At 42.4% G+C, this 13,922-nt stretch overlaps 1 protein-coding gene across 1 annotated transcript in view; it reads right to left on the bottom strand.

Moving 5' to 3' along the window:
• The window catches only part of LOC108896236 (calmodulin-lysine N-methyltransferase), a 100,992-nt gene that overhangs the window by 33,802 nt on the left and 53,268 nt on the right, over positions 1-13,922 (bottom strand). The window lies entirely within an intron of this gene.

Raw genomic sequence — 13,922 nt, 5'->3', positions numbered from 1 at the left:
GTAAACATTCATTTGAATAAAACTTCAGCTTTTTGCTTCTGGCTTTGAACAAGAAGGTTCAGCTTGGCGCTGTCTGTGCATGTGTGTGCACATATACATGTGTGTGTGTGTGGGTTTATATGAAGGAGTTGTGGAGAAAAAAGAATGAGGGGACACAGAATGAGTTGGAGAAAGCAAGCGAGGAGATAGAGATAGAAAACGAGCGAGGTAACGAGAGAAAACTGGGGAGGCTGGAAGGGCGGGCTAGAGGAGGAGAGAGAAAAGGTGGTAGTCGATATAATAAGCGGCTTACAGGCGGTCTCTCTTCACCTCATGGGGCAGACATCACTGCTCTCTCACTCTCCCTCTCTGTGTCTATCTCTCTCGCTCGCTCTCACTCCCTCCCTTTCCTCTCACACCCGGTCCGCCAAGATTAGCTCAAGCAAGCAGGATTTAATAATGCCTATTGATAAAATGTCCAAATATTCCTTTTCCCCATTAGAAAAAAACACGCTTTCTACGTCTTGGCCTGACAGCACACACACACATACTCACACATACAAATACACTGACAGCCAGAGTAGCTATACTATGTGTCTAAAGAATGTCAAGACACGTGAGGCTTTAATAGTGTGACATTTAAAATTTCATCTGTTATTCCCCTTCAGCCAGGCACTTGTCACACAGTGCAGCAAACTTTATACTGTCAACAGGCACAGGGGCAGTGCAGCAATAGTGAACTGTATTTAGAGCAATCTGGAACCTATCTTAAGAAGTGTTTGTTATGCAGCATGTTAAATTATCTTTTATTTGATATTTTCTGGTTTGCTATTCTTCATAATTCTAGATATTTTATTCTCACTTCTTTTTTTTTGGGCTGTTAACCCCCATTAAACTCTTAAAACCAACAATGTGTTAGTCCTCCTCTCAATGCTTTCTGATTTTTCTGCCTTGTTTGTGGCTCGAAGCCCCAAGCTTACTCATCACTAGTGAAGACATTACTCTCTAAAAATGGGTCACAGGTTACTTTTTTTTTTTTTTAGAAATTTGCTGATTGCTCATTGTAAGTTTTAGCGAACGTCAGTCAAAAAGGAGTAAACCGAGCATTTGTTGCGGACTGCTTACAGTTGGGAATTTTTAACATTTGGTGCACTAGTGAGTATTTATGGCAGCAGAACAGTGTATTGAAGATTGGTCAAAATAAACAACTGTAAAGTTGCTGCAGTAATGAAGTAAAATGCCACCCTGTGCAATGGTGTGGCTTGTTGTTGGTTTTGGACTTAGGTGGAAACAAGATGAATTTTGAATATCCCTAGCCTTATCCTTTAATGAAGGAAAAAATATGCTTTCTCTGTGTTTGATTGAGGCTGGACCATGAATCATATTTATTAAATGAGCAACATCGAGGATCCAAATTTTCCTCCAAATTTTCAACAAATAAATAGCCTTGATCCCATATAATTAAGCTTAAAAAGCCATAGCAACCAATGAACTTACTCCAATTAATTTACTCCAACTGAACTTAATCCAGAAACATTTCAAGAGTAAGCCAGCATGATAAAGAAAATGTCATGTACTAATGAATTGATATACTCATCGTTATATTCGTCAATTTCAGTTCTGTATTTAGATGGATTTTTAAAAATCTTTTAAAGAAGGTGTATATGTGGGATAATGTGTGTCTGCATTGTAATTCTTGCCTCTGACCCCTCCTGCTCTAACTGTGTGCTAACATGAAACATAATGGTATCCCAGCGCAAACCTTTGCCCCCTGAAATAACACATTTGCCCCTCCCCTCTACATCCACAGATGTGTGTCACCGTGACACTTGACATCAAGGGCCACCCTCCAAAGCATCTTGGGTAGATGAACAGTAGAGGGTGGTAATGCAACATTAAATTGGGTGTGATCCCCCATGTAACAACACAAGCAGAAGAAGAAAAATAATGACTTTCATCTGCAGTTTCCTTTGGTTTTCAATCTGATGCCTATGTCTGATGATGTGTATGAGTAAGTGGCATAAGTGGCATCTAATTTGTGATATGTGAAGCTGTAGGAGAATGTTTCAAGGGGGAGAATTTGGACAAGACCTTCTGTCAGGTTTACACATTGGGATTGTACATCTGTATGTGTTAAACCAGGCCAACCTCAAAGCCATCTGTGATTATGATATCAGAAAAAGACACAATATAACATTGTGCCCAAAACTTTGGACACCATGTGCTAAACCTGAAATGGCTTGCCATGTTTTCATACCCTCTACAGAAGGCCTGTTTCTGTAGACTGACTGGTGCTGAAACTCCCAGATTAACTTTCTTTTATAAAAAGTTGTGTGCCTGTGCCTGTGTGTGTGTGTGTGTGTGTGTGTGTGTGTGTGTGTGTGAGTGTGTGCAGGTGTGTGTGAGCAAGAGAGAGAGAGCAAGACAGACAGCACTAAGTAATAAAGCTTTGTAAAGCATATGTGAATCTGATGGTTAATCCCCAACTCCAATAACATTAATAGCCCAGGGTGATAGGAGCTATGTGTGTGTCTGTGTGTCTGTGTATGTGCGTGCATGCATGTGTGATAAGTATGCGGTGCCTGTTGGTGTGTGTTTGCCTCCCAGGTCGAGGTGCACTGTAGGAAATGAAGGGATCAGGAGTAGAGAGCAGATTACTCTTCCTGAGGATAATGAAATTATTTCTCACCTTCAATTACTAGATGAGAAAAAGAAGCAGTGTAGGTGTGTGTGTGTGTGTATGTGTGTGCATGTGCCAGCTTAATATAGTTATCAGTCCCAAGCTCTAAACCTTGTCAATGGTGTTACCCCTAAAACAATATGTGTGGCTTATTGGGGTTGTGGGCTAAAAACATTGTTAACTTGCTTCTGGGTTTCTACTGTTAGTTAAGGAACAACTAAAACCTGTGAGATTAACAAAAAGTCATTCTGATATTAAAAAAAGGTGTTTCTTAAGAAGTAAATGTGTATCATATATGGTGGCTTTGGATGTCTGTTGCACAATTTCATTTTTGTACATTTGGAATATCTTATTCATGCTGCTAAGATATTGGGAAGTACACCTTTCTCTAAATGTGTAACTGCATTCAGCTTTAATGAGACACACCAATTTCATGTGAAGGACGTGGACATCACTTACTTAAATGTGAAAGTGAGGGTAGTTTTTTGGGCATGTAGAATCTTTAAAATGTGATAAAACAACTTTCTTTCCAAAGATGGGGCAGTGGTAATGAAATCTAATCATGATCTCAACACAGATATCCTTGAGGAAAATAACTGAGCTGAATACAAGTTGTGAGCACTGAAACCAGTTGCATGCTCCATGTTGTTCGAGTGCTTGCTTAAACAAGTCCTGCAGCCATGCTTCACTCCTGGTGTGTTTTATAAATTCAGACACATACAATGTTAACAATACTGAAAGTGGCAGGCCTGTAGAACCAATCAGGTTTCTTGGTTGCAGCTACTCACTGAATCTATGGTGTAATGCCATCGTCCTAAACCTTCATCCCTCTACATCCTGGTGACCTGGGCCTGACCCTGGGAACTCCAGGACTTATGGCAGGGCTAATCTGCCCTCAGTAGCTGTCGGTAATCACATGCACAGGGATGGAATTATCCATCCATCCCTCCGCTTTCTGCTGCTTACCCAGAACTAGGCTGCGGTAGCAGCGGGATAAGAAAGGTAACCTGGTGACCTAGGCATCCTTCTCCCCGCCCACTTCTTCCAAGTCTTCCTGGGGGTTCCCAGGGTGTTCCCAGGCCAGGGATCAGGCAGCAGGGATGGCATTAGCTAAAGGGTTATTTCAAGTATCTGACAGGGATCCAGGTACTGTCTGGGGAAAGGCAACCTAAAATAACTGACTAGCTAAGCCAAGCTAAGCTAATAGTACTTGTGATGAGGCCGTAACACTGCTTTCAGTACCAAGAATTAATTAAACAGAGCCTGAATACTTTCATTTAAAAGATCTCAGGATCTGATTAAGTCGCCTTGTGCTGAAAGCAGCATAGATTGCTTCTTTTCAGTCTGTTTAGATGTCTACAAAGTTCAAGCACTCTTCATCTAGTCTAAATGTTAAAAGAAAGAAAGTGGTTTCTTGTAGGTCTGACATATTCTAAACTGACAACTCTGCATTCACCATCATAAAGATCAATTTACATTTAAGATCTGCTGATGACCATCATGTGTGCTAATAAAATGCATTACTGATGCCAGCTGCTGTACTTACAGTTATACAGGGGCCTTTGAGGGCTTGGTTAAAAGTTTTCCTTTACAAAGCAGCAATCTAGCTCTGTTTCTTTTATCTCCAGGAAATAAATGTCTGCTAAGGGCAGAATGCTACTGTATAAGACTATCAAGAGGACAGGGTGAACAGAGGAAGAGATAGAAGGAGAGCAGGAGGATGAGAAGAAGGAGGGAGATGATCAGAGTGGACAGGGATGCAGCAATGGACAGAAGAGCAGTGAGGAGGACGGAGAAAGTTAAGCAAGATGGAGGAAGGTCAGATGGAAGTAAAGGCAAAATGAAAGATGGGGCATGTATGATGGGCTGAGGATAGTGAAAGAGGAAAGAAAAGGGTTACATAGATGAAGAGTTGGAGAAGAAGAATGTGCAAGAATGAAACAGGGAGAGGAGTGACAAGGAGAAAGAGGAAGAATGGGAATGAGAGAAGTAACAGGAGGGAGGGAGGATGGAATGGACGGCAAAAAAATAGACAAAGCACAGAAGGGGAGCAAGAGAGAGGTGTCAAGATGAGGTTAAGTGGGCCATGATGTTGCTGTGTGCACGTACGCACACACGCCTCCATCACTATTACATACTGATACACACAAACACACACATCTCTGTTGGTTTTGTTCTCTTACACAAACACACACATGCACGCACACACACACACACACACACACACACACACAGTGCCTTCTTTCCCCTCAGGCCCAGCGTGTCTTCAGGCTCCGTGGCTCTCTGGCGGTGATCCGTCTCCACATTAAGCGAGGCCTCAGATAATTCCTAAGCCTCCTCCATGGCCGATCCAATAAGGGATAAGGCTCTCGGCTGGCCATGATCAACTGACAATCTGTCCTCTCACACGGCTACTTTAGTGGAGGCCGGGATTACCCCGGCCAGCCTAGACAGGCTACACACAGTTCACAAGTCCACGGAGCTGATTTGTGCATGTGTGTGCTGCGCGTGTGCGTGAGAGGTAGAGAAAGTCAAAGAGAAAGACAGAGACAGATTTAAGAAGATTCTGTAGAGAGGTAAAAGTGTGTGAGTAAGGGTATGTGTATGGTACCATAGGTGCAGCTGGTTGCTGCATCTACTTTGTGTTACCACTAGTAGCTGTGGGGTTACAAACAGTGAGATCTCTCTGACACAACACTTATAAATACACTACTTTACAGAGGGTAAGACTTGACTGTTTGCTGGACTCGGTATTTTGATACCGAGTTATGTACACCAGCAGTCCAACATTCTGATATAGATTAACACACAAAATAGCATCAATCTACAACAAAACATGTATTTAGGGGATGGGCACAGCAAAACTAGCAACTGCAAATATGTTTGAATAGTACCTCATATGTGAGTCAAAGTAGGTTTCTGGTGTAAATTCAACACAAATTAAAAAATAGTTTATTTCCCACAGTGATGATCAGTCAATTCAGTATGTTGATACTGAAATCTATGATCTATATCAAATAATCCAGCTCTGGTAACAAAAAAATAATAATAATCACACACCACATGAGGGCTACCATGCAGTCTATTAATTAGATGCCAACTGCAGAAAAGTTGCAATGCAAACACAAAACAGCAGGGATAAAGAACAAATGATACAGATTTCATTTTCTAGTATCTTCAAATCAAAAAAGAAAAATGTTTTGTAGCTTTTAAGGACCTTTATCCACTGATAAATCATATAAGGTCAGGAGTTCCAAAAGCTTGAACTATTAATAGCAGTGTGTTAATAATAATAGCAATTATGAAATGATCATTCTGCCTAGCTGGTATGGTAAATACACATGCTGTGAATAGGCAGTTTAGATAGCCTATTCGTCTTTCACCAGAAGAGCCAGGCAGTGTGTGATAAGCATCGACATTCTAGCCAACAGAGTCTGCCTTGGAGACACTCCTGATCCCTTTTTCCATTGGAATAGGCTCATTTTAACGCACACTCACACACACACTTTCACACATGCACACAAACGCGCACTTGCACGCACACTTGGAGCACTGTGCGGGGCTTCGATAAGCATGGCCCTTCTCTCTCTCTCTCTCTCTCTCTCTCTCTCTCTCTCTCTCTCTCTCTCTCTCTCTCTCTCTCTCTCTCTCTCTCTGAGTAAACATCGTTTTGGATTAGGCAGAGTATAATGAGAGCAGGGGGCTATCTGCCCACCACGTCTGCATTGTGGCCCCCCGCTCCTCTCTGAGGGGGCCGGGACCAATCTTTACTCTGCTATTTATCCCCCTCCTTTGATAGCTTACTTATCTGCTGCAAAATGCCAGGGATGACTGCCTGTCTAACTGCCCCTATAACTGTCTGTCTGCTTGCCTTCTTGTCTGCCTGGTTCCCTGCCTGCCTGTCTGTCATCCTGTCTTACAGCTTGCAAAAAGTATTAAGACAAATGCATAAACTACATATCATTTTATCTCCCCTTTACCTGTCTGTCAGCATGTCTGCCTACATGACTCTTTTCCTCAATACCATCTGGTGGTGGCTGCTGTTGCCGAGAACAGTCCTGCAGGATCAGTAATGTTATAAAAGCAGAGCAATGGTTCATGTAGAACAAGCACAACCACTTTGCTCTTCCATGCTGTATCAAAACGTACTGTTTCAGGGGGTGGGGGTGTTCTTGAGCACTAAGTGTGTTTGGAATTATTAATAGGGTGTGTTTTGTCATTTTAATGATTTTATTATGAACAAATAAAATCACCAATGGAATCCATGTGGAAGTGAGCAATACAGGTATACACAGTTCTCTGACGGGAAGCTCTGCGAGCACTAAAACCAATTGTACAGAATACTTCAGATGTCTCACATCATTAGACCGATTATTTTTGTTGTTGTTGTTGTTGTTGTTGTTGAAATCATGAATTCGCTTCCATCACCACCTGTCCCATCACATCCTGTGCTTCTCATTGACCATGAATGGAGGTAGAGAGTGTTCACTTAATTGATGACATAACATCTGGCGCACGAACCACTTTCAGTACAGAGCAAGTTTTCAGGAGCAAAGGAACACAGAGAGAAGTGAGGGTTACAGGAGGACAGTCGAATAAAGTGTAGAAAAGAAGAAACTGAAAAAAGGGAATGAGAGAGACACAGCAGCACAGAATTACAGAGAGGAGGAACGATCAAATGAGAGAGGGGGGAATGAGATGTGGGGGAGAGACAGGAGGGAGGCAGGAACAAAGAGGGAGTTTGACATGTGGCTAATAGACATATCAGCACTGAGGTGTGGGGTTTAGCTGGCAGACGAGAGCTTTGCAGAGCTTCGTTCATTGATTAGCATACGGAGAGTGGCACGGGGCCGTGTGACAACCCCAGATTATGCTATGCACACGCACATGTACGCACGCACGCACTGTCTCTCTCTCTCTTTCTCTCTCACACTCTCACACACACACACACACACACACACACACACAATGTAGATTGCCACAGATTGCATCTCTCTCCTTCCTTGGAGAAAGGCAAGGATGTCAAATTACAGGGTGTCACCTGCACCGAGCTATCTAGTTTCTTGAATGTTAATGTACATAAACAATTAGGACAGGAGAGGGAGGAAGGGAGGGGATTGAAGAAGAGAAGGATAGAGAGCAGTCAAAGAAAGAAAAAAGGGAGAAAAGAGTTGGGATAGTGTGAGTAAAAAAAAAGAGGAGAGACTAAAAGGATGAAAGGGAGAGAGGGGACAGGAGTGAGAAGACACCAAAGGGAGGAAGATAGGTATGGAGAGAAGAAAGTGAGACAAGGAGAGGAACAGGATGGTTGAGATTAAAACGACTGATGAGGGGCTCTTGTTTCTTGGATCATGAAAAAAGAATAAGGCAATATAAGAAAACATGACTGCTGCAACTGAGCCCCTCCCCGCCTTTGACCCTGCAGTGCTCTCTCTGAATGTGAACCAATGGAATCCTCTAGGCTGTAACAACGTCCATGAATAATATGCAGAGATATATTCATTATTTGTTTCACTGTCTTCATTTTATTGAAATTTTACTATCCACATCTGTGCTATCTTCAATTTGAAATTAAAAGAATAAACTGTTCCCTTTTTTCAGTTCCCTGTTACTGTAAGGTCTGCTGATAACATAGAACAGATATTTTAACCACCTAGTCATTTTAATACAAGTGTCACCCTCTTTGACATCAAAAACACCAGTTGTTGCTACTAAAATTGCTGCCCTGAGTAGGCTTTGCTAAAAAAAAATCACTTACCAAACGAGCCCCATCTCCAAATAAATGAGATTGTGGAGACTGAGAGCACACCAATACCTGGAGCTGGTGTCAGCTGGTCTGGGTGCGTCTGTGACCTCTCTGCCTGCTGAGTGTTTTCTTGTGTTAACAACAATAGAATGATTTGTACCATATAATATTGAGCCCTAGTTTCAAGTTAGCTTCTGAAACTCTCATTTGCAGTCTGCTAGCCTGTTGCATACATGTTATTTAAACATCAAGGACATTTCCATCAAGGGCAAACGTTGCATTATGTGTAAACAGTATATTTAAAAAGACCATAACTGCTGAAGATGATTATTATCACGGGGTTCACTAATTCTTACTCAGAAAGTTCTAAAAACTGAGCTCAGATCAGAAGACTGTAAATTAATCCCAATTTATGATGAGTCTGAGGAGTAAAAGTACCTCCCTGTTTATAAAAGTCATCTTTTTAAGGTGAACAGGGCTGCAACTAATTTTCTCAATTTCTCCATTAATCAAGATCAAGCTCTCTTCTGCAGGACTATTAGTAACTCACACAAAAAAAGTTATCACAAATTTAGAGAAAGCCTTCTGAAGATGCCATCCAGTTATGCTTATTTAAGACTGACACAACATAAGAGCACAAGATTCTACACCCACTCTACCATGACTCAGTATGAGGTGTGCACTGAAGGACTGATTGGAAGTTTGTCTTTGGTCTCTCCTAAAGTACAGTAAAAAATACATACACTATGCATAACACAACACACATTTTAGCACAGCACAGCTTGCCCTTAGATGGCCATACAGGAGCAGCTCAAACTCTGAGTGTTGTGGGCGTGAGGTAACTGCACTTATGTGTTTAGCCTGCATGTGTACAGCCCTGTCAAATATACTGCAGAGTTGTTTGCATGAGTATAAGCAAGTGTGTACAGTTTTGGGTGAAAACATGTCCGTGTTTCTATAAGCAGGAAACGATTATGAGTTGTATACCACAAAGTTATCAAAATTCAAAGAGGGAGGCAACTGACAGGGGGAGAAAAGGATATATTCAGGAAGCGTGACAGAGACGGTGAGTGGGCGAGAGAGGAGGGAATCAGAAATCACATCCACTGCTAGAGCATCCAGGAGTCTGCCCGACAACTGCACTGATGCCTTAAACATGAGACCCAGATTTTCTATCTCAGTGAAGAGGTGCTGAAGGAAGAAGAGAGGAGAGGGAGACAGGGGAGAAGAGGGAAGGTTATGAGGAGCAAAGGGAGGGTGGGTTGGGGGGGTTAACAAGAGGGGCAGATCTGTTTTGGATGTGAGGACTCTGCCACTGACAGTCAGGTTGTCAATCTGACTGTGGAATGTGTTTTAACAGTGTAAGCTGACCATAACCTATTGCAACACGCTGAGGAGGGTCTAATACATCCAAGTACTGTTGTGTTGTCCAGTAGCTGCTGGGCAATGCCTGTATTATGTCTGTCAGTCTGCCTGGTTGTGATTGGCCTGGTTGACATTTTAGGGGAGGAGACACTGTGTCTTATTTTAGGCTGCAACTATGAATGGTTTATGTCATTAATTAAACTGGCGTGTAAAACAAAAAAAAAAAGAAGAAAGAAAAAAATCCATCACAATTCTTATTAAATGATTAATCAATTCTGAAAAATACTGGTGATTAAATTTTTGCCAGTTTAATTAATCAGCTAAGAATTGGTTAGTCTTAGTCTTTGGTCTTATTAACTTCACCCTCACTCTGATTACCCTTTTAATACAGTGGATGCTGTATTGATGACAGAATGACAGATGGATTGATGATTTCTGATATCCTGCTGACTCACACCTTTAGCACAGATAAGATTTTACTACACACAATGCGGCACAGTGCAAGAGACTAGAGGAAGGAGTGTTATAGGCGATTTGGTTCTGCCGTTGCTCTACGGAAAGCTTCATGCCTCTTGTGGAACACAGTCAGCACAGTAATTGTGTACGCTGTGCTGATCCACTTGAATCATTCGCCGCTTGCAGGGTCGCTCCAGCCCGTGATTGGCCACTTAGTTTCACGCTCCAACCAGCATCAAGCTGGCCGATTTAAATTTCCTAAGGACATATTTGGTGGCTTGCATGTGCATTTGAGCAGCTGCTTTCCCTAACACTGCACTGCTGATGGCTTGCCAGCTTGCTTGTTTGTCTCACTATTATGCCACTTTGTCACATTCTGTCTTACTTATTTGTGCTGTATTACATACACAGTCCTTTTGCCATTGTTTTTAATTTGTGATACTTTCCAATTAATCATAACTTAAGATCTGCAATCAATTCAACCCCTTGATTCAATGACTTGTGCCTATGTTGGTAAAAAAAAATTGTCACTATCATTTTCCTGTGATTTGCCATTTTTAGTCCATCAACAGAACAACCTCAGTGAGCCCCTAACTGAATATGATCCCAGTCCAGCCATCGCAGAAATATGAAAAAGATTAAGGTGACGTTTGTGGTTTTGGTCAGAATGTTGTCACAACATTGATTTTGAACATTTGGCATCATAAATCACAAGCCACAGTACCTCTATGCATGACTTTACAGTGAGTAAACTGAAATGCTTTCAGACTCTGACACAAAAAAATGAGGCTGAACTTCTGAGCAACAAACCGGTGGGTGAGTGCAGCGTGGAAGCAGTTTACGAGAAGGTGAGAGCAGGGCAGGAAGAAGGTTAATGGGGTGGATAGGGGTGAGTTTGTGAGCTAAAAGTGCAGATGATTCAAACGGGTGTGGGCAGCAGTGATTGGGAGGAGGAGTGGTGGTGGCATGGTGTTAATTTAGGAGGTTCAGAAGAGGAAGGAGACCCCAGGGGCTCTCTGTCGCTCTCTCTCTCTCAACTGAAATAAACTGCACTGCGACAAACCCGCTACGAGAGGCCAGCGAGTGTGCACACATGATGCAGCAGTACTCGTGTGTATTTCCAACTGAGTTAGTGTCTGTGTGTGTATTTGCATCTGTGTGTCTGTGCGGGGAGGGGACGCGCCCACATGTGTGTGTGGCGGGTTGCCTGAAGGCTCCCTGTGTGGAGGCGTTTCATTGGAGAGGCAGATGAGCAGGGCAGATATCCTGGGGCAGCCTGGCAGTGGCCAGAGCTTTATCTGAGCTGAAATGATTTTAGCACTCCGTTTTGGAGCACCAACCCAGGAGCAATGTCAACCCCTCCTCCTCCTCCTCCTTCTTCTTCTCCCTATCCTCTTCTCCTTCCTTAGTTCTTTCTCTGTCACTTTGTCATTTTCTCCCCTACTCTGCTACTTATTCTCTTATCCCCTCCTCTCATCTCTCCTGTCTTTGTCTATCTCTGGCTGACCGCTGGCTACTAGATTAGAGAGTAGGCAGGAACAGAGAGAAAATGACAGCAAAAATACTTTTTCATTTGCAGAACCAGTTCTCAATTTGTATTGTTTGTTGGTTTTCCTGCCTCTTGTACTGAATGGATTTTAATAGAAATAAGAAAAGCTATAAGGAGACGGCAAAGAGATTTTCACCATCAGTGCATCCATCAATAATCAATTCCCAATTACTCATTTACTCTATAAAACCTCAGAAAATGGTAATATATGTCAATCCTAATTTACCATTTAGTTTAGTATCATAAAAGACTGAGAAAAACAGCAAAAATTCAAATAAAAACTAGTCAATTTTTGGGCATTTTGTTGGTTTAAAAATGACTTCATTAATCACAATTCAATCAAATATTGACACAGTTTTCAATTATTTTTCTGTCAATCAACTAAATTATTATTTATCCAATCAAGTATTGTTTAGAACTGAAATGACTCAACTGTGTCAAATGATTGCCTGTCAGTGAAGTCAGGCAGGTTTCTGAAACTCCACCTCAATCTGCTCGTCGGAAACACTGACATTAAGTGGCATTCCATTGGATTTTCCCAGCAGGAAGTTGGACATTCAGACTTTTCTAGTTGTCAGGAATGCAGCATTACAAGAGGATTAATCCAAGGGGAGCCTCCCTCAACCTCCACCTCCCACCTCTCCCAAACTCCTGTATTTATTGCCTTTACAAAATGTCCCATATTTTACATGCGACTCTTGGGCAGAGGCACACTGGTCTTCTGCAATCTGAGCCATTATCACACTGGGTCAACGGCTAGGGCCCGCCAAGCAGCAGCGGTGTGGATGGGCACCTTTTCCTTCACCTCTTCCCTCATCTCCCCACTGTCTTCTCTCTCTGCTCATTCCTCATCTCACTCCACCACCATCATCATCGGTCACCACTCTTTCTCTCTGTCTCTCTCTCTCTCCCTCTCTGTCTCTCACTGCATTTACCTTGGCTGCCATATGGGGAATTAAGTGGTATTACGAGGAAAGGCTTCTAGCTGAGCTTAACTGCATTACAAGAACAGGTAATACAATCTTAGAGTGTGTGTGTGTGAGAGAGCGAGGGAATAGAGGGTGGAGGGAACAAGGGGGTCTTTTGGGTGCAAGAGAAAGACAGAGTAGGAGGGAGTGAGAGAGGAAAGAAAAGGGGTCTTAAGTGAATTGTCAACTCAAACGCTCTAATCACAGTGAGAGCTCTGGACAAAGAGCACCCACGGACGCCAACGGAGCACACCCTGGGGGCAACGAGAGGCCACTTAGCCCTAACTCCCTCTCTACTTCCGTCTATCTGCTTCTCTTGCTGTCTCTTACTGTATATAGAGGCAGGTCTCTTCAAAATAATACCTTCCACAACACCTGGGAGAGGAAGGGAGGGAGAGAGACAGAGAAATGGAACAAAGTAAAGGACAATACATGCTGTTATAAATATACACAGTGCATCAGCAGCTGTCAAGTATATTAACCATCAGTAAAAAAGACTACATTGTTAAAATAATAAATGAAAGAAGTCATAAAGGCAACCCAACCAGGGGTGCCCACACTTTTTAAACAAAGGATCCTTTTTGCTTAGCCAATGCAAAGATTTACTAAATACTAAAGCTAATACTGCAAATATCTCCAACGTGCCTCATGTCACAGAGACAATGATGATGCTGATGACAATGATGTTGCACTTGATGATTCTTTATGTTACAGTGTGTCAGCCAGTTCTTCATAGGCTAAGGCGTAGCTGGTCAGAGTTAAATGCGGGCATCTGTCAAAGTGGTCATCAGTCAAGGTGCTTCTATAGCTTTGGATTTGATCATTTTCCTGTCTGAGAAGGCTGATAAGATAGAACAGATAAGTAGAGCCAAAAATGCTTTCAGTAGCACTGCACATTTTCTTGTGCAGGGGTACTTTTTGTCATCCAACAAAATCCAGAAACTGCTCATCTCCATCCCTGGCTTTGAGATGAAGTGTCACACTGCAATTTTATCTTCTCATTTTTCCAAAACTGATGTGTCCATTTGCAGGAGTTTGGCTGTTTTATAAACAGCACTGCTCACATCCAAATCCTCTGCAAATGGAGAGCTCATTTATGCAACTACAGGTTCTGGCTTGGCAAAGTCTGTGAATCGTCTGTCACACTCAATACTGATACTCTCAGTTTGCTCAGTGTAG

Source organism: Lates calcarifer, linkage group LG16_LG22 (genome assembly GCF_001640805.2).
Source record: "Lates calcarifer isolate ASB-BC8 linkage group LG16_LG22, TLL_Latcal_v3, whole genome shotgun sequence".
In the NCBI taxonomy this organism is placed as follows: Eukaryota; Metazoa; Chordata; class Actinopteri; family Centropomidae; genus Lates; species Lates calcarifer.
This window is presented reverse-complemented; position numbering and strand designations above follow the sequence as displayed.